Here is a 21,439-nt window from a genome sequence, read left to right as displayed (position 1 = left end):
AGGCTTTAGGGCACGCCCATTCATCTGGTGCCAGAAAAGTCAAAATCCCCACAAAGTGAGAGCAAAGGAAAGTGGCCACGCATGCCGGTACTGTACTCCCCCTGCCTTGTTACAAAGCCATCAGCATTTGAACCACAACAATGACCCCAAAGAGAGTTCAGTCTGCTGACCTGAAATGTCCTTCACATTTTTAAAATAACATCTTCCTGGAGAGGCCTCGAGTCTGTACATCTGCTGGTGTTCACGTGCCCTCCCTCTCCTGGCACACCCCACCCCCCACCCCCACCCTCAGCAGCATTGAGAACACAACCGCTTGTTCATTCATCAAACAAATCGTTCCATGTGGCCACACTCTTTATTTTGTGCAGACCTACTAAGCACGGGGCACCATGCCTGCCGGCAGGGGAAAAGCCCTACCCTGCTGATTCACTCTGCCTGAACCTCCCTTGGCTCCTGCAACAACCAGGAAATGCCATTCCCAGATGAGCGCTCACATCAGTCAAGGAGGCTGGCATACTAAGGATGGACTCAACTGTTCTGGAAACAAAAGGGGAGAGGGGGTGTTTCCCAGGAGCCACAGAAATGTTAACCTTACTCAATAATAAATCGGTGACCGATGTATCCAAGGCAATCCCCAACCACACAATCACACTGGAGAGCCCATGATTCCCTGCTGGATTTAAATGAAAAAAAAAAAAAAAAAAAAACCACGAAGAAAGAAATGCCCACATGTCTATGTTCTGCTGTAAATCGTCCTAAATTCTACTGCTTCTTCCGTGGAAAGATCAGCAAGCCCCTTCTTCCCAGTTGGCCCTGGTACTTCAAAAAAGGACTATGTGAAAAGCAAACCTCTCCCAGTAGTCAGGGCTCCATCTCCATCTTCATTTGCTGCCCTTCCAAAGCGCAGCCCCATAATGTGACGAGAGGCTAAAATTACCGGTGATATGGCACTTTCCATTCCAGCCCCAACCTGTGATTATCTACAACTCCAGGTTGCCCCAAATTACCTCTGGAGCCTCAAACGCCTTACATTTTATTTCATTCCTAGAACAAATTCTTTTCTGGAAACTTTCATAAGAGATAAAGGAACAAAAACCAAAAAAGCCCTAGATACCTCAGTTGCAGCAAAGGAAGAGCCAGTAGGCTAGCATGATTCTGAACGTCTCCTACGTTTATCACCTCTCCTGTATACCTAGGCTGAAGCCAATTAATTCATGTCTCCGCAATTATGAAAACTCAGAATCCTAGAAACTCTTGCCTAATTTATTTTTTAAAATTTTTTTAAAGGATTTTATTTATTTATTTGAGAAAGAGAGAGAGAGCGCATGCAGGAGTGGTGGGGAGGGGCAGAGGGAGAGGGAGATGCAGACTCCCCACTGAGCAGGGAGCCTGAGAAGTGAGACCCCAAGACTCTGAGATCAACTCAGACAGATGTGTATCTCCAAGAAGAACAGCAGTTAAACAAGTAAATCTGCCCCCAAGTAACTGGGTAAGTAAGGGAACAAGAGATGCTGGTTAGTGGTTATGAAAGTTAATATAACTACCAGACTTCTTTCAGTAATACAGTTCCATATTAGGTTCCCTGGCAGGTGAACATGGGGAGTTATATGTTAAAATATTTGAAGTTTGTATTAAAAATCCTTCGTTTCATGTAACAGAGAAGGCTCCCAAAAGCATCCATCATGATTGTCTTAATCAAATAATTTGAAATACAATAAAGGAACTAGCTATTAAAAAGAGCCTTTTATGAATCCCTTTTGTAAAATAAAAATCTTTTGTACCCCAATTACTCGTCTTAAAGTATTTGCCTTTAAAATCATATTTTATAAACCAAATTCTGCTAAAATAGGGCACTCCAATACTTAGCATCAATATCGAAATAATTTTTTAAAAAGTCCTATTTACGTTGCGCTCACTTTGAATCTCCTTTTCCCAATAAGCACTGCCCTCTATAGCCAGGAGATCAATGCCTGAGTAGAGAGAACCCTTCTTTCTAGAACACAAATGTGGAGACATAAAATTAAATTGGTTTTCATTTTTCCCAACTTGTGCATCTACACGGATTGCTTTTCTGCATCCATTTTTCTTCTAAACATCCCTCCCTCATACTCACCCAAGAGCTTGCCTACAAGGTAAATGGCACTCCACCCCACCCCACCCCCAGGGCAAATGAAAGGGCTCCCCTTTCCACGGTAGAGTCCAGACTTTGCAAAATCCCCAAGGCTCAACTGGAGACAATCAAAATTTTCAGCACTGCTTTTTATCACAACATACTTAATTCTCAAGTAGTTCTCAAAGAATAGGTAACATCAAAACCAAGTTGTTTTCATATTACTTAAGAAATTAGCAGGCAAGTCTAGATGCTTATGTGTCAATGGCCTAATATATCAGAGAGAGAGAGATGAGAGAATGTACAAGCAACACAGCAAAGACTTCACGCTTCTTTTCCTCAGCACTGTCTACCCATGGTGTTTTATATTTCAAGGTAGAGTACACCTTTAAACTGGTCAGGCCTCTTCCCGTTTCAGAGCTAGAAATCTTAAATAGTCGGAGCTTTGCCACTAACTTAGGCCAACCCATTCCCTCTCTGGGCCCTAAATTCCTAGCTGCAAGGTACAGAACTGATGTACAGAGACGATGCCTGAAGCCCAGAGAGGTCAAGCAGTATTCTAATGTCACACAGCAAGTTAGCAACAGATGATGCAAGACTAGACCCAGATCTCCTGATTTTACTTAAATCACCCTGCCTCCCACTCAACACAGGTAAAGATGATACAGGCAAAACACACACACAGGCTTCTTTTCCCTCCATTCTCTGGCTCCCATATCTGAAAAAAAAACTAAATATATTTTGCCCTGGGGCTCACTGCTGCAACTGTGATTTTCCTTTCTCCCTAACATCCTCCAGCAGTTACACTGTTGCTTTTCTTCTTCACTATACAGTTTGCTCATCCATCAACACACACACACATACACAAACACATATGCACACAGGCATGCACACACACTCGTCCTCATTATTAAACTCTTCCTTTTCCAACAGCAAAGAAACTTTGGGCCAGAACTGAATTGACTCAAATACCAGAACCTTGGTCTAGTGCTAAAGGTGGCCAGAACTCTACCAAGAAGCCCATCGGACACAATGGAATTTGTTCTCAGAGAGAAGGACTTTTCCCCCATACTGTATCATTTGTCAAGTAACATTGTCATTTCTCCCACTGCTGCATAATCACATAATGAAAGCCCCAGATAGAATGCACGTACACAAGAGGGTGGACTTACTGTTGATGAGGGACCCTTTATTTGCATTCTAACAGTTTCTTTAAAGAACAGGCAAAGTGCTAAATGTAGAAGGATAAAGGACAAAAAAGAAAATTCCTTTTCCTGTTTTTATGAACAATGTGGGATAATCAACTGGTACTCTTGGATCTTATCCAGAAACCATTCTTGTCACCATTTGAATACAGGGAGCATGAAGCTAGTCCCCAGCATTGGGAACCCTATTAAATTATCTCCCTTCTAACACCAGGCTTCCCCTCTCCCAGAACACCTTCCAGCCACATTAACTAATGACTGTTCTCCATACACAGTACATATTTTAAGGTTTCCATGCTGTTCTTTCTAGCTGGGACTCCCTTCCTTTCTATTCCTCTGGCAAACTCAAACTCGTCCTTTGCACAAACCTATACAACAGCACTTAGCTCATGATAATGGTTCGTTCCCTGGACTTCTGCTTCCCTGAACGAAATGTGAAACCTCTGCAGCCTCCAAGCGGAGCATGGCATCTACCACATAATAGATGGTCAATTATTATTTGAGTTAAAAGGAGAAACGTCTTCTAAAATACATTTGCTTATGTTGTAACTTTACTGGCTGCCGCCTACTGCCCTCCAAGTGTCAACGTGGTCAGAGAGGAAGGGAGTGCCCGAGGACCCCTCAATGTCAAATGCGCTGGAGGAGAGCCGCAAAGCCTCAACACCACCCGCGGATCCTGTGAGCTGGCTGTTATTGCTCAAGGGTGTCAGTGGCTGGGTGCCTGGAATTTTCAGTCCCCTGGGACTTACTTACCCCGATCCCCGGCCCCCGATCTTGCGTGCTCCCTACTCTCTGAGAACTCTGGCTCAAAGATGCCTTCCCGTTATTCAGAGACCCTAAGGAAGACCAGAATTCTGCCTCAGCTTCTTACTCTCCCTCTGCCACCTGGCTTCCCTGAAATTCACAAGACTTCATTCATGCCTTAGGACCACAGTATATATCTTTTCTGAGACCAGTTTTCACCAGTTGATGCTCAATGGCAAATTTAATAGTATTTTCCTGCTCCAATCTCTCACTCCTTGGCTATACTGTACCTATGAGAATCAATCTATAAAGCTTTAATAGCAGAAATAAAGCTTTATGCTGACCGTTTTCCTTAGACCACAAAAATAGCTCCCTTCAAACTACCTAAATATGCACTACACATATGGATAAAAGATCACAAATGTCGTCTACCAGACCCCAGAATTCAGGAAAATGTAATAACTCACATAGGTTCACAGGTTCCAAACACTGAGTCTAATTCCATATGCTGAGTTGGGGCTTTTAGAAAACTGTGAGTCTCAAATCTTGGTGACATTTGCCTTTTTTGGTGCCAGTATTCTGAGCAGGGTAATCTCTTCTTGGACTCTGCCTCTCACCTTTTCTGCCTCTGGAGTCAGCTTTGATAAGACCTGGCCACATGGATAAGGTAAGCCTGGGCAATGGGGCTTTGTTCTTCAGCAAAATAGAATTATCTTCCAATTCTGCTGGAAGAAACCTAGACGCTAATGACTTAATGCTGTTAAAAGAGTAGAGAGCATCTGAGACAAAAGTGCAAACCAGACTGTCAAAGGTTGTATGTGTAAAAATACAAGGTATGAATTGTTAAGGGATGACGGTAAAAAATTCCAAGTTTGACGGAGTTGATTCTAGACTCCATTTAGGATGGATGATTTTATGGGATTTTTATGAAGACTGCAGGTGACATGCAGTCCAAAACAAAACAAAACAAAACAAAAGGCAGTTCTGATCACAAATCCTCAGGGAACACAAAGTTAGCATGGTCTAATGCCCAAAGGATGGAGTCTGCAGGAGGTTCTATCTCCCTGAAATGTATAGCACTCATATACTCAGAACTTTGCAGTTAACCAGTCCTGACTTGTCGAAATGACACTTTAGATGTGATCAGGCCCATCGTTCAGCATTTGGAATCCACTCATTCATGCAAGCATACATCAGGTACCAAAAAGTCAAGTTCAGGAGCCTAAAGATAAACCACAACCTTTTGTAACATGGGTCCTTGTGTTTTCTTCCTTGGTGGTAGAATAGAAGACTAGTCCCCCTAGTGTCCTGCCACTGTAGGTGGCTGAAGGATGGAGACACTCCTGCATTCTGCATCCACATTAAAGCTCAGCTCGGGAACCCACAGCCCCAAGGAAACCGTCACATCTCTCCAAAGAGATGGAAGCTCTCTGGGACTTGAGGACACCGGAAAACCTGACCTGTCATTTCCAAGGCCCTTATATCTACTTTAAAAGCCAATGTGATCTGCATTACCTCACACCAAAAAGTTCACCCACTAGCCAGCACGCTTCACTACGTGAAGGAAAAGGACCCACACTTGTCAGTGGATGACTGCCCACTCCAGAGTGATCCCACATTTGCTCTGAACACCTCTCTATCCAACTGGGCAGATTTGTTTCCTGTCCTTGCCACTACTTGAAAACCCACTAACATCTAAATCTTGACAACTTCTGCCTCTCTGTTCCAATTAGTTTTCTTCCTGGTGTGGAATTAACAGGGCCAGCCTCGATAAACGTGTGTTCTCCTCAAACAATTTTCACTGAAGTAAAACACTCTTGAAATATAAAGGTATACTAAGATGTGTGAAACCGTAAAGCCAGGTTTTGTTTTGTTTTGTTTTTTTATCCCCAGTGAGGACTCATGCCCGTGAGTAATTCATTCATGTCACCCATTTGTGAGAGATGCGAAAAGAAAACACCACTTATTCCTTTCCTAATTTAGAACCTTCCCTTGTCTTAAGTCTACCAAAGCTGACTCCTGGGGAGGGAAGACAAGCGACGTAAGGAGAAAAATGAGCCTGAAGTGACTGCATCCACGGAGTGAATAAGCACTTTGGGTTTCCACCTGTGTCAGAGATGGACCAATCTGCATTTACGGGAGGTGACCGCCCCACCTGCTGCCCCACCTCAGACCCCCCCAAGAAGGAAGCAGGAGCCTGAGTGCTCTCTTGGGGAACTTACATAAGACCCTGTAAAACTTCCTGTGACATTCACAGAAAATGTAAGCTGCTATTTTGCTCCCTCAGGAGATCATTTTAATGGACCGAGTGACAAAATTCACAGATTCGGAATTCAACAGAAACCTGCTCAACCGAGGTACATCAGCTCAGGGACGAGAAAAATCTATCGCCATTAAACAGGGTCACCCGGGGGATGGATTCAATGTAAGAGAGACAATCTGTTCCCTCCTAAGTGACCCATTTAAAATCAGATTGTTCCAGGGAAATCTCAAAGGTTTAATAAATTTCAAACTGGCAAGGACAGCCTTGTAGGACTGAGGTTCCTTAAAAAGGAAAATGTTAAAGAAGGTAACAGAGCAATAAACAAAATAACTTAAGGATGCACAAACTTTGGAGTCAGTCACTGCACCCTTCAGCAACAGAGACAGTCACAGGAATGCCTGGATCGCCATACACTGATCACTCATCATAAGCAGCTTTGTCTAACAGGACGGCCACTCTGCTTAGGTTTCCTCTCTACAGAGAGCGCTGCCATCCAACCACTCTGTCCTATAGAGGGACTAGAAAGCTCTGGCTGCTCACCCTAAATCGCCTTGACTCTCTACCACAAGGAGCAAAGAAAAGTTCTTTACAGCATCACACCAGGAAAGGCAGGTGAAGATCACCCAAGAGGGACAGCGAAAAACACAGTAGGATCCCCAAAGCACAGGTGCCCACAGCTAACAAGCTGCGGGGACTTGGGGGGGGGGGGCGGGTGCGAGATTCGGGCACACCACCTCCCGGTGTGGACGGGAAACTCCTCCTTCCTTGCCCCCGGTTAGCAGCCTACGTGCCTAGGAGCGGGGCAGTCCCTGAGAAGGGTCCTGGGGACATCAGAGACTTGTGGACTTGCATCTCCGGCCTGTCCAGGGCTCCTGACCCAGGAGTTGAGGGTGTGCCCTCACAGGGGATACCAGCTACAGGTTCGGAGAACTTGTCCGGCGCCGCTCACCAGGGCGCCCCCGACGAGGCTCTCAAGCACCCCCGGGCTCTTACCTTGGCCGTGACTGCCGCCAAACACAGGGAGACCGCGTAAGAGCTGGATGGCGCGGCGGCGCGGCCGCCGCCGCCGCCTACAAGGCGCAGGGAGTCCGGGTCGGGGTCCCAGCAGGCGCTGCCCTAGTTCAAGCGGCGGTGCCAAGCGCAGACTTCGGGGCGGCCCCCGGCTCCAAACGCTGCGGGGAGGGTCCGGGCCGCCCAAGCTGAGCACTGTCCCTTCTTTCTCTCCCTCCGGCGCCGCTGCCTGGAGCTGCTCCCTGCCCCAAGGACTCTTCCGAGCCGGGGGCGCCCCTCATGGGCAGGGGCCTGCGTCCGCCGCGGGCTGGGTCCGGGAAGGGGGCGCTGGGGAGAGACGCGGGGCGGCCGCCGGGGCCGGCTCCACCTCCCGCGCTCCCCAACGCTTCGCCCCTTCAGGGCAGGGCCTGCCCGCTCCCGGCCCCGCGAGGCGAGCGCGGCCGCGCCCCCAGCTTCGGGCGCCCGGGCTCCGCGCGGCGGCAGGGCAGCGGCAGTCCGACCGGGCCGGACGCCGAGAGCGGCGGCGGAGAGGCTGCAGCCGGCCGCGGCGCCCCCTCCCCCCGGGCCTGCGCCGCCCGCCCGCGGCTCCGCGGGAAGGAGGCGCTGGAGAGGGCCTCGCCCCGGCCTGGGGCGCGGGGCCGGGGGCGCGGGGCCGGGGGAGGCGCCCCGGGAAGGTCACCGGAGCGGAGGCGGGGCGCAGCGCGGTGGGTGCGGGGAGCCGAGGCGGGCGGCCCCGCTGCCGCCGGGAGCGCTCGCCGGCCTCGGCCGCCGCCGCCGCCGCCGCTTCCGAGACGCGCCGGCTTCCCCGAGCGCCCGGCGCTCGGAGCTGGGCGGCCGCTGTAGCCGCCGCCGGCAGCCGGGCGCCGCTGGCCGGAGCCGGCGCGCGATCCCCGCCTCCCGCGCCCGGCCAGGAGGGGGCCGCCGCGCGGGGGCCAGCAGGGGAGGGGGGTGCAGGCGGGCGCTGGGGTCCGGGCTCCGGGCTGGCCCCGCCGCCGCGTGCCCAGAACGCCGGGCTCGCTCAGCAGCTGCAGTGACTGTGTGTCTGTGTCATGTCTGTGCAGCTGGGGGGGACCGCGAGCCCGGGCCGGGCTCCGGGCGGGGGCGGGGCCAGCGCGCGCCTCGGCGCCCGCCTCCACCCCGTGACGGCGCGGCCGGCCAATGGCAGGCGCCGCAGTTGCACGGACTGAGAGGCCACCCCCGCCTGGGCTCCGCCCCCTCGCGCGAGGCTCCTCCCTTCTACTTCTCTAGCTCGCTCGCACGCGGGTGGATGCAACATCCGGAGCCGGGATCCCGGCCGGGGTCCGGATGAAAGGGTGCAAGCTGGGAGCTCCCCGCCCTTCTCCCCCCACCCCGGCCGCTCCCGGCCGCCTCGGGCTTGGCCAGCCTCGCGGAAAGAGGGGGGAAGGGAAGAGGGACGGGTCCGCAGCTGCCGCTGTCTAGACGCCGGCAGGCTCGCAGGGCCGTGCAGCCTGTCCACTCCCCCTTGTACAAAACCGCCGTCGTGGGAAGTAGGAAGTTTCCCCGCCTCCACTTCTACTCGGGTCGCCGCTTCTCTCCGAGGTGGGCAGGGTATGGGGCAGCCTGAGGCTGCGAGGAGCCACGATGAAGGGCTTTGACAGCATTCTTTGCGGCTCTGTATCCAAGAATCTGGTCCAAGCCTCCCTGTTCTTTCGGGAAAACTGCATTTCTTTGCCCCCCCCACACACACACCCATGCACGCACAACACGCCCCTCCCCGTTCCGATTTCATTCTTGCTCTCCTTCCTGGCACAAGAGCCCCGCGCGCGACATCCCACTGAATGGACTTCCAGCCTCCCAGCCCTAAAGCCGAGAGTGGGGCGCCGAGAGTCCTCCGAAGCTACGAAGCTACGGAAGGAGTGGGTGAAATCGGCTGGGCAAAGGAGGCGGGGGTGTGACAATGGATGGAAGGAGGAGGCCTGGAGAGAAAAACCCGAAGGAGGGGAGAACAGGCCGGCACAGAAGGACGCAGAGGGATGGGCAACTCTGACTGGGAGACCGGAGCTCCGGCGCGCGATCCAGCTCCCGGGTTTTTCCTCAGCTCGTCCCAGGGCTTCTGGGGTCCCCTTCCCTCCCGGGTCCCCACCCCTCCCCGGCCCGCGGGGCGCCGGGTCCCAGCCTCGCCTCCGCGTGCCTCTCTCTCTTTCTCGGTTCTAGGGCTTAGATGAGGCAAGGGGAAGCCCACCTTACTCTCGGAAGGGGCAGGGAAAGGATGCAAAAGCAGAGATAAAGTGCAAGGCAGGGGGGCAGAGGAGAGGTGCATAAGGAAAGGACGCCGAGCTGGGGCTGCGGTACCGACCACACTCCCCAGAGGTCAGGCTGGGGGCCCAAGGGTTTCGGAGGTTTGGTCCCTCACTCCGCTCGGGACCTGGCTCCCGCCAAGTAACCCCGCTCTCGGCCTTCAGCTCGACCCAGCCGGGACCCTTCCGCCATGCCCTCCCTTCCTTCCAGCCTCTTTAGGCAACGACCCCCCGCCCCAATGCCCCCCACCCCCACCCCTCGTGCACCACCACCCGCTCTTCCCCAGCTCCCGAGCGCTGTTTACCTAATCTCAGCGGCAAACCGAGCAGAGGAGAATGCAAAAAGAAGGTAGCGGTTACACAGCAGCGTCCCCGGCGAAGAAGTAAAAAACGCTTGCTCTGGAGCTTCAGGATAAGTTCACTGTGAAGCTGGGGTCCTGCTGCCTTATCTCCGCGGGGCTGAGTCTCACCCTTCACGTTTGCAGGGATAGGAGATCGTATCTGGTTTTGATGTCACTACCGTGTCGGAGAAGAACGTTATATGATAAAATATTATCTAATATTCTAGAGACCATTAAAGTGTCAAAGTTTAATGCCAATCCTTTTAGCTCGAATGCTGCTCGGTTCTTCCTCTGACGTGCAGCTCTGTTCTAGAACGCGCTGAAAACAAGGAGATCATTTTTATTTTTTGCGGGTCGACCGTCCTTCCTACTCTTCCTCCTCCCCCTCTCCAACCCCCGCCCTGGAACCGGGTAAAGTTAAAGCAAGAATTTGGGCTTGCTTTTTATTCTTTGCTTTGCTTCACTTCGTTAGTGGTGTAAAATGCATTATTACAATACATTACATATTAATAATGGTAACGTGACTGAGGAAGGGGAGAGAGACCTGAAATTTACAAGTAAAGGAGAAATAATGGAATAATATCAGAAACTAAACTAAAAGATAAGCATCTGGTAAAGAAACATCTCAATTATAATTACCGAAGGGTAGTGCATTGTCTAGACTGGATTTTAGAAAGAAAAATAGGACCATAGTGAGCTAGGGAGCAATATTCACTCTGGTCAATAAGATACATTGAAGACATATTTCATGATTAGAGGATCTCACAAAAATTACTTGCATCAGTCAATAGGCACCTTAAATGCATAAAGCTTTGCTCTATCAGTTCAGTATTGCAGTGTTTGAACTCAGTGGCATATTTAATGTTCTAAATGATAGGAATGTTGTCAGGGTGAAATATTCCACAAACGGAGCCCTTCTGTTAATATGTGAAGCCCCCACATAAAAAGAATCCCTTTGCCCCACCAACGGGATGGGTAGGTGCGTGTGTGTGTATAAAGCCTAAGGTAAGATGTACTTACCTATGAATTATAGCCCTTTGACACAAACCAGGATGGAAATGTCTTAAAAGGACTTCAGCTATGACATAATATAGTATGAGAAATGCAGCATAAAATATGTAAGGTGATATATCTATTTCTAAAGATTCTGCACTGCTTTTGCTAAGAACTGAGAAGTGAAAAAATATTGAGCCCTTTAAACTAACCGTTATCTATTTCTCTCCACACACTTATTGCACCTGTCACAGGAGAAATTCAGAAAGGTCCTTTTTTTTTTTTTTTTTTAAATCAGGGTCAAGGAGACCTAATCCTAAAACAAAGCAAAACAAAACAAAACTGTCTTAAAACAGCCACTAGGGGGCCCTAAAGGCATCTCAAAGAGGAAGCCGGAAACCTGCTCTTACCTCCGCTTTTCCTGGTCTCAATTTCTGTGAACCTCAAGGAACTGGAATGGAATAAAGAACATGATGCAAAGTCTGGAGGAAGATTGGATTTTACATTTTAAAACACCAGAGTCCCCCCCCATAAAATAAAATATAAAATAAGATAAAATATTTCAAAAAATTAAGAAATAAAAGACCAGAGTCCCTTTTTCCCAATTCTTTTCTTGCCTCCAATAATAATAATAATAATAATAATAACAATAATAATAATAAAGAATATTGCACTAATCCAGATGAAGGTGGCCTGATACTCTTACCATCTTAAAGTCAACCCAATTACTTTTACTATTCCAAATAGAACCTCATTTCTAAGATTTCAGAGCTGTTTTGTGAATGTTTTGAACGTTGTTCAAGTGCTAGGTAGGGAAAGCAAGAAGTCCTCACAGGGGTGATAGGAAAACTATACAACCTATAACAGCAGGGCACCTGCCAACCAACTTATGGGAAGTCAAGTCAGCCATGGGGCACCAGCACTAGAGCAGGGTCTTGGGGGCCTGGTAGGCCAAGTACTAATTCTTTGATGCTAGGTTCTGGTGAAATGGTGGTGGGAGGAAGGAATGGTTTTGGGAAAAAACTGTAGCAGCTGAGGTAGAGGGGCAGGGTGTGGGGACTGGGGGACTTACCGCAGGGGACATTTAACAGCCCGTATGGAAGGATTTCAATATTTTAAATAGTAACATTTTATTTGCCAAAATAACTGAGTATCAGGCCTGATCGTAAAGTTGCTCAAATTGTTTTGTAGACTTCCATATCTAGCAATCAAATTTTCAAGGTTTCAGAAGATTTAGCCGTCACATAATGTTTTTCTCACATCTTACCAGTAAATAAGGTTACAATGTCCTTATAAGGGTCAAGAATCAAACAGCACTCAGGTTGCACAGATAGAGAGCAGGCTAGTTATCCTTCAACCAATGCTGGAGAAATATCTGCAAAAGATGTTCAATCCAGACACGTTTCAAGTGAAAATGTAAGTGCATGGTGTGAGACATTCCTCTGTCATTCAGGCCAATCATCAAAAGACATTTCTGAGCAAAATAAAAGGCCTCCATCAGATCTAAGCAGGAAACAAGCCACTTGCTAGCTGAAGATTTAAAGAACATTGCAAAAGCCACTGAATTAACACTAATGAAAGTGTGATTTGAACATAAGTTAACTAAAAACAAAGCAAGTCTAGCACTGAGACGTGAGATGGGGAATAGGGATAGTCTTTCTTAGTGGAATGAAAAATAGTTTATGTTCCCATCATCATGTTCATTAAGCAGGCAACATACAGGTATTCTCAAAATAGCATTATTAACTTCCGGAAGACTTGCCACCGCAAACCTCAGAGCCAGCTAATTAGACCAAATTTGGCTCTAGAGAGAGAATCCCATTGTCTTTAGAAGAAAGGTTTTATTCACTTACTGGATGTGAAAGTCCATCAGGGTAAAAACCTTGTCAAGTACATAGCTCCCTGATCACCTTATGATAAAGTGCTTCACTGGGAATGTAAAGGCCCTGTGGAGACAGAAAAGGAAAATCAGTGCTGAAGAGGTCAATTTAAAGGTCAGTGTGAGCTTTTATCCTCAGGTCTTGGCGCCTAGGAAGAAAAGGGGGCCTCAAGTTAGTGGGCCAGAAGACCCAAGACAAAAATGAAAAAATATATAATAATAATAATTATTATTATTATTATATATATATTCAAACATTGGTAAAGGCATCAAAGTATTGAAATAAAAAAATGGTGAAATATACTTCTTTGGAGCTTTTAGGCAAACAAAAACCAAAATAAAACCCTGTTTAAATGGCAGTCACAGTTGTGTGGGTAAATTTTCTCAGTTCTGATTTCCCGCCCACCCCGCCTCTCTAAAAGACCCAGAGAGCAGGACATCTCAAACCTCAGTGTGCATACCCATCACCTGGGAATCTTCTTAAAACGCAGATACTGATTTGGTAGGCCTGGGGCAGAGCATGAGGTTCTGCTTTTCTAACAAATTCCTGTCCAGGGACCACACTTTGAGTAACCAGGATGTAAAGGACAATTGTTGGTGTTCAACAATATCCCATCCTCCCTTTCTTCTTCCTGAGAGTATGATGTTAGTAGGGGTCCCCAGAAGGTAAACACTGAGACAAAGATTTGGGTGCAAGAAGCTTATTTGGAAGTTGATTCCAAGAAGCCCAGTGAAGATGTGAAGGAATGAAACGAGAAAGGGCAGGAAGCCAGTAAGGGTAAATTAATACGTGGTCAAGGGGTGCTTAGTTGTGACAAGGACACTCAGAGAATGTGTAGAATAGCATTGTCCAAAAGACCTGTGTGATGGAAATGTTATATATTTGCACTGTCCAATATCGTTGCCACTAGTGGCTATTGTGTACTTGAAATGAGGCTGGTATAACTTAGGAAATGAATTTTTAATTTTATCTAATATTAATTGACTTAAATGTAAATAGCCACACGTGGCTTTTAGCTACTGTGTTGGAAAACAGAGATGTAGAACATAACTCAGGATTGTTCCAGTAAGGGTAAGGAAACCTAGAGAAGTAATTATCCTCCAAATCCCTTCATCTGTTGAGCATTGCTCCTGGGAACTGGTTAGTTCCAGCCTTCTCCATGCTCACATGACCAGAGACTATCCATAGCAGAGAGGAACAGGTGCTTAAGATAGGAAACCTTCAGTGTATATGGAAACTGTCCATCAAAGATGGAGGTGATCCCCCAGGTGGGCCTAGGGGATATGAGCAAGGCACCAACAATGGCTAAAAGAATCCAAATCTTATTTTGAACCTGACGTATCCCCAGTTCCAAGAGCAGACATGAAGGGCATAAGCTAATCGATGCATTCCATATCCTGATCACCATCATGGGTTCAAGGCTGAGTAGACAGCCTAGGCTAGTCCAATCAAGTTGACTCTCAGGACTCTTATTTGGGATGCTGGACTCCTAAGTGTTCTGGCACCTCTGGCCTGTGTTGTCTATTGTTACAAACTTTAGCCATTTTGCTGCCACAACAGATAAAAGTAACACTGAGAGCAGCAGTGCACCGAGAGGGAAAAAAATCAATCTGTGTCAATTAGGATTGCTTTGGGCTGCAAGTAACAAAATACCCGGGTAATAAGACTTTAAATAATAATCTCCCATAATGAGAAATCTCAAAGTAGGCAGGTCCACGTTTGAAACAGCAGCTCCATGATTTCAACAAGAACCTAAGATCTTTCTCTCTAGTCTGCCATTCTGCCATCCTCTGTGTGTTGGCTTTACATGTTGCCTCATGGTCACGGAATGGCTGCGGTTGCTCTAAACATCATGTGCTCAAGCCAGCATCCAAAGCAATGAGAAAAAAGCAAAAAGTCCTTTGTCTTTTATTAGATTTCTCCCTTAGGATTGACTGGGGCTAGTCATGATTCCCCTTCTGGAGATGGAACACTGTTGAGTTTGTTAGCAAAGGAGGGAAGGAAGTGACTCGTGGGTACCAACCAATAGGGCCTTCTCTAGGACCCTTGATGACACCAAATAGGAGCAACCCTAGGAACCTATCCTATGAATTCCTCATTTACATGAGCCAATACATCCACCTACTGTGTAAGTTTTTGTTGAGGTTTCTCATACTTGCATCCAAAAACATCCTAACCGATATAGGTAAAAGGGCCTGCCGCCCAAAGACTCAGACTTAGCAATTCTCATCCTCCCTATTCCTGGATGTGACAACAGCTGATCCTACAAGGGTACAAGGAGCTCCCTCTCCTCCAGAGTGACATTTCTTTTGGAAATAATTTGCTATTTGATGCTTGGTGTGAACAGACCTAGAACCTGCAGGTCCCACACTCTCCCCACCATCTGTCACATGTGGTTGATCTGCCCAACTACAACGTCCCTTTGCACAAGGATGTATTTATCGTTCCAACCTCCTGCAGAGTCTGGAGTGAAGGCTCAGCCTGCTCAGTTAGCTCTTTCACCATCTTTGCCCCTACCCCATAGTTTCTGCCAGCATTTTTTAAGATTTTATTTATTTATTTATTTATTTATTTATTTATTTATTTATTTATTTATTTGACAGAGAGAGAGACAGCAAGAGAGGGAATGCAAACAGGGGGAGTTGGGAGAGGGAGAAGCAGGCTTCCCACCGAGCAGGGAGCCCGACGCGGGGCTCGATCCCAGGACCCCGGGATCACGACCAGAGCCAAAGGCAGACACTTAACAACTGAGCCACCCAGGTGCCCCTCTGCCAGCATTTTTATCGTGGGAGCTGGAGCCTGCCTCTAGAACCTTTGCTTTGACTTTGGCAGATCTACATTCCAGCAAGAACCTGACTTGAGAACTGATGATGGCTGAAAGTTCCTGTGACCATTCCATTCTCCCCCATGGCAATTGGACCTTTGGCTTTTATTTCTGTATGTTTGGGCTTGAGTATGCTCTAGTCACAGAACTAGTGGGTTTGAACTGATGACCTCTGTGTGGACAGGGCAAATCATGGTGTCCCAGTTAAACTCCCAAAACCAGGGCTCCAATATGTCTCTCTGATGGCAGAATAGGGCATGCCTGGAAGCCAGGCAAGAGCTGTTTCTGTTAGTGTCCTACCTAGTCCTGCTAGAAAGTCAAGGATTTCTCATCTTAAACCATAGTTTTAAAAATTATTTGCTTAAGAAGATTAAAAAACATAATCTGAATATTTAGAATCATGTGCCCCATCCATAGTTTATTGGGTAGCTACTATCATACAGTAGTACTGTGCTATGCACTTTATGGGGTAAGCATAGTGGGGAGAGCAAGTAGAAGGAAACGTGGATGTGTTCCTGTTTGAGAACTTCCAAATCCAATTCGGGGGACAAAGCATTTACTTTGAAGGGTCAAATGACTTTGCAAAAATGAGATAAATCCAAAGAGTTGTCCTTGAGTATTCTTGAAAGCTACAGTAAGGACAAGCAGTGCTATGAATTTGGACAAGAGAGATCGTCTGGCCTTTGGAAGACTTCTAAAAGCAGGAGGTTCTTGTTGGGCATTGAAGGCTTGGCAAGATTTGACCATATATAAAGGGAAGGAGTTTCAAGCTTTGAGAAACAGCTAAGATGTTAAATAGAAGGTATGATTGATTAAGGTGACACAATTATTTGAGGGATCAGAGACTAGAAAGCTAATTTGGGTCTAGAATTTATTTGACGAACAGTGTCTGAATCCCTGCTGTGTGTCAGTTACTATGTTGACCACTGAGGATTTTAATAAGAATAAAGACAGTTCTTACTCTTTTAGTGGCTCACAGCCAAGTGGACAGAGGAAAGAAAAATATTAAAAAGTGATGAGTTAAATTCTTAACTTTGACTTACTTCATCTACTGTTTATCCTCAGTCACCAACTTGTTCATTCTACCCTCAAAACATCCTTCAAATACTTCATCCAAACTGTTACTTACTACCTTAGCTCAGACCTTTATCTTTCACCTGGAATATTGCCACCCAACTATCTTCAATTTCCTTAAGCTAGCCTTTCCCATTTCCTACATGCTAACCAAATTACCTCCACAAAGTAAATCTGAGCATATTTCTTACTAACTTAAGTTTACTTCTGTCTTATTTATTCTAGTTCTTTCCCCAAAATATCTATAATTCTAGTTTGACTCCCCTCTGTGGGGATCTGGGATCCTAGCCCCAGACTGGGGTTTTGGGAGTATCGGAAAGCTCCATGGACTCCAGAGGGTAAAGCCAAGGGAAAACCCAAAGTCCAGAGCATCCCTTGAAATTCTCAAATGAGGTATCAATCCTGAAGTATCAATCAGTTTCAGCAGAAAGGAAGAAACTAGTGACAATGCAAAAGATTTGAATAATGCTTTACCATGGATTTGCAATCCACTTAGCACTCTTCAAAACACTTTGGTGCATTAGCTCATTTAGTTACACTAAACCCTCTGAGGTAGTTACTGTTATTATCCTTGTGGCCATTTTGCAGAGGAGATAATGAGGACATAAAGAAATTAGATAACTTACAAATTTCACACAGTAACAGTAGGATTGGATTCCAGACACAGGCAGTTTATTTCTAGAGTCTGAGCTCTTAACCACTGTGCCATATTGCCTCTACAAAGCGTGAGCGCTAGGACAAATTAAGGAGGTCATAACATAGGCTAAGAGATGAATGTGGGGACACATCTCCCAGCCACAAGAACAAAGCTCCAGGGGCTTTTTATAGGTTGCTCACAACCTTGGCTAAGGGCTAGGGAGGGAGTGGACAAAGATGCAGGTTAGCTTCCTATATTTGTCTGTGTGTGTCATCTAATAGAGATGCTGACCACCATCTCACGGTTTTTAACCCCTGATTATTTATATATGCCTTTTGAGAAGGCTACCCTGCTTCATCCTCCCTGGCATTGACCTACATTTCCATATGCTCAGTTCTGCTCTCTACTGCCTCATTGTAGATTTTAATTTTTCTATTTGTACTTCATTTTTTGTTCTTTCAATTGTTATTTATGTCAGCTGTCTCCCTTTTAATTTCATTTTCTTTGTCTTGACATCTTGGCCTTTCTGCTCTAGTTTTATAGATGTTAAGCAGATTCTAAAGCATTACTTTATTTCCTATAGTAAATCATTTTGAGAGAATTCTTCTTTCCTTAGGTCTTTAGGATGTTCTTCCCTCTCTCTGATTCTGCAGTGTTTTTCACTGGCTTCATGTGGTGGTTGTTTCCTGCTCATTTATCCTCAAATAAGAACAAATCCATTGACACCCAGTGTTTACCAATACCCTGGTGACGGATTCCCCTTAGCTCAACTCTCAGAGTGGTAGTTTTGAACTGTTTTCCGGATCCACAGCTGGACAGAGATTGATATGCACAAACAATTCTTGACCCAATGTCTCCCGGCCCCGCCCACCCCACAGCCGACTTGTGTCTTCTGTGGCTTGCTCATTTGAGGATGAATCTCCTCTCTCCCTGCCACCTGGCTCTCTGATACTCAAAACTAGAGTTCCCAGTTCTTCTTCACTGCGCTTCCCTATCCTGCTTTGCCTGTGAGGACTCCACCTTCCAGACTGTGGTTAGTTGAGACCTAGAGCTTCTCAATCGGAACGCAGCGGGTGGGGGTTGTGCTGAAGGGTCTATCCCTGCTTTTCAAGCTCCTGCTGCTTCAATTGGCCCAATGAAGGTGGCCCATGACTGAGCTTCTTCATCCCTACCAGCAGCCATGTGGTTGATATAAATAATAATTCAATGCACAGGTCCACTTTTCCATATTATCTTGTTGTAAAAAGTTGCGAAAGGCAATGTATGATCAGCCAAAGCTTTTTCATGCTCATGAGGGAGACGATCACAACTTACTGTTTTCTTGGGTCTGGTTATAGGGACTTTGTTTATGAGCATCACCTTCTGAAGGATTTCTTAAATGTTAGAATTTTAGTGAAAAATATACACTTTGGCTTCCTGGTGGGAGCCGGCTGTGAGAGTGGGACATTCAGATACTGCTTCTCCTGGGAACATCTGTCCACTTCAACCAAGCATAAGAAGACATACTTGCTGGGCAGATTGGCCAAACCAAAGCCAGCCAGATTAACCTAACCAAATTGTTGCTTTGGACTCAGGTTCCCATGGATACGAATGTGGTTATGAATTAACTCTTTCCTGCCCAACATAAATAAACGACATGCTGAAAGCTGGTGGAAAATGTCTCCAGTGGAGACGTTTTAGTTTCTTCTAATGCTCACGTGTTCAACAGGGATTTTTTTTTTTGAGGGCCTACTTTTCTAGCCTGGTGGCAAAAGCGAGCAGAATAGATATATTCCTTCTCTCGTGGAGGCTATGATCTAGTTAGAGAGACAATTAAGCAGACAAACACAAATACATACATAATTGTAAATGGGGGAAATGCTGCAGAGTACATGGAGGAGGTACAGTGGGAAAAGGGCCAAAGCTGGAGTTCAGGCTGGCCTTTCCAAGGACGGGACATTTAGGGGGATCTGAAGTAGGAGTAATTCAGGCAATGAGTGAGGACAGAGAGTATTCCAGGTTAAAAAAGAAAAAAAAAAAAAGAGTATTCCAGGTAGAGGGAACAGCATGTGCAGAGCAATGAGGTAGGAAGACTTGGCATGCTTAAGGGACTGAGAGAAGGCGGGCCAGTGTGGCTACACCCTGGGGGTAGGAAGGGCAATCTTGACGAGAATAGGACATGAACAGCTGTTGAGGGCATTTAAGAGAATCAACAGAGATGAACAAATGGGGTAGCAGTGTGGTCCCTTGAACTTAGCATGAATTAGTGCTGATTCAACTCAACACAGTTCTGGGATTTTCTCCAACAATATTCTAGCACTCTGTCTGTATTCCAGTTTTGCCTGTGTTGAAGAGATGCAAGGTAACCCAGCTTCACCCTTTGCGATGATCTGCCTGGTCCCTTAAACTCTGCATTCTCTAATCCATCCTAGAAGGTCTACCTAACCTTCTTATAAGTAGCCTGTTCTTTTTTTTTTTTTTTTAGATTTTATTTATTTATTTGACAGAGAGAGACACAGCGAGAGAGGGAACACAAGCAGGGGGAGTGGGAGAGGGAGAAGCAGGCTTCCTGCCGAGCAGGGAGTCCGATGCGGGGCTCGATCCCAGGACCCTGGGATCATGACCTGAGCCAAAGGCAGACGCTTAACGACTGAGCCACCCAGGTGCCCCTTATGTAGCCTGTTCTTCAACCATATTCTGGAAACACCTTGTCCTAAGCAGGGAGATTATTTGGAAACTGTTGATATTTCCTCGACTCCATATTGGGTAGGTTTGCAATATTCTGTCTCATCCCATCACCTTCCATCCCTTTCCCAGTGGGAATGAGATGGCCTTTCAATAATTTTGGCTTTGCTGGGACCACCTCCAATTAGTTGCTCGGCTCTAGCTTCCATCTTGAGGAACTCACGTCCCTTCCACTTTACCTTTCGACTAAAAGCCATGATCTTATTTTATAAACCACTGGGCCTTTTTTTGTTCAAAGCATCCAGCTGCCCTCCTCATTCTGGAAAACCTCAACTGTTACACCAATAGCATTTACATAGAACATCTTTAATCTTTCCAATACAATCTCTGGAAGTGTTTCTTAGAATTAAAACCTGATCTCTTCCTGGTAGCTCTTGAAACTAATTTCCTATTGTGTAGACCTTGGTAGAAACCAGACAATTTGGTCACAGCTCTCTTTGTGGAGGCAATATTCAAGTCACAAAGAATAATTAAATCACCCTGTTCAGCCTTCCTTTTCCCAGACTAATTTCAATCCCTTAAACTTTTTTTTTTTTTTTTTTTGGTCACACACTTAGACCTTACATATTTAAAGGGCTTTCAAGGGCATGTCTTATTATTTACCAGGGTAAAAGCTTTCCAAAAACACTAACAGCCACAATGACAACAATACCTTGCAACTTTATAGCACTTAACTTTTTTTCCCAGTGCTTTTTTTGTACATACATTATCTTATTTTGTCCACTTAATGACTCTGTGAATTAGGGAGGTTGGATGTTATTATCTCCCTGGGGAAAAAATAAGACAAAACTCAGCCTTGATTCACTCTGGTAGACATTCAGGAGCAGGTTGGTCCAACATGAGGCTCTGACCACATCCCTGGTCTCCCTCCGGACCCTTAGCTGATCCAATCCTCTGTGCAGTTCCTCTGCCTCTTATCAAAGATCACCCAAGGATAATAGCCAACACTTGTTGAGTTTTTAATGTACGTCAGACACTGCACTGTGTTAAGTGCTTTAGATGCATATTATCTTTCAACCCTCAGAACAAAGGGGGTGGTTCTATTATCCCCACTGCTCAGATGACCAAAATGAAGCTCAGAGAGGTTTAGTGACTTGCCCAGGACACCAATATGATGCTGTACTCAAGAACAAGCCAAACAAAGCCCACCTCGGCTTGCTATGAAACTTGGTGAAGACATAGTCTGGTCACCTTCTGGAATCTTCCTATAGAATGCACCTGTCTAGAAAATTCACAAAATTGGGGCACCTGGGTGGCTCAGTCGGTTAAGCGTCTGCCTTCCGTTCAGGTCAAGATCCCAGCATCCTGGGATCAAGCCCCACATCAAGCTCCTTGCTCAGTGGGAAGCCTGCTTCTCCCTCTCCCTCTGCCAGCC

General features: G+C 46.5%; 1 protein-coding gene across 3 annotated transcripts in view; it reads right to left on the bottom strand.

Annotated features, from left to right (window-relative positions):
• The window catches only part of LARGE1 (LARGE xylosyl- and glucuronyltransferase 1), a 541,701-nt gene extending 531,498 nt beyond the window's left edge, over nt 1-10,203 (bottom strand). For 2 of the 3 annotated variants that reach the window (XM_027592145.2, XM_027592147.2), the window contains exon 1: nt 7,316-7,573. The gene's annotated coding sequence lies outside the window, so the exon portion shown is untranslated. Of the gene's footprint in view, nt 1-7,315; nt 7,574-9,896 lie in introns of those variants that run through there. The other variant, XM_027592150.2, reaches the window with a different exon arrangement.
• Nucleotides 10,204-21,439: the final 11,236 nt, after the last annotated feature.

Source organism: Zalophus californianus, chromosome 9, assembly GCF_009762305.2.
Source record: "Zalophus californianus isolate mZalCal1 chromosome 9, mZalCal1.pri.v2, whole genome shotgun sequence".
Lineage (NCBI taxonomy): Eukaryota > Metazoa > Chordata > Mammalia > Carnivora > Otariidae > Zalophus > Zalophus californianus.
The sequence above is the reverse complement of the archived record's forward strand: the minus strand, read 5'-3'. Positions and strand labels throughout refer to the sequence as shown.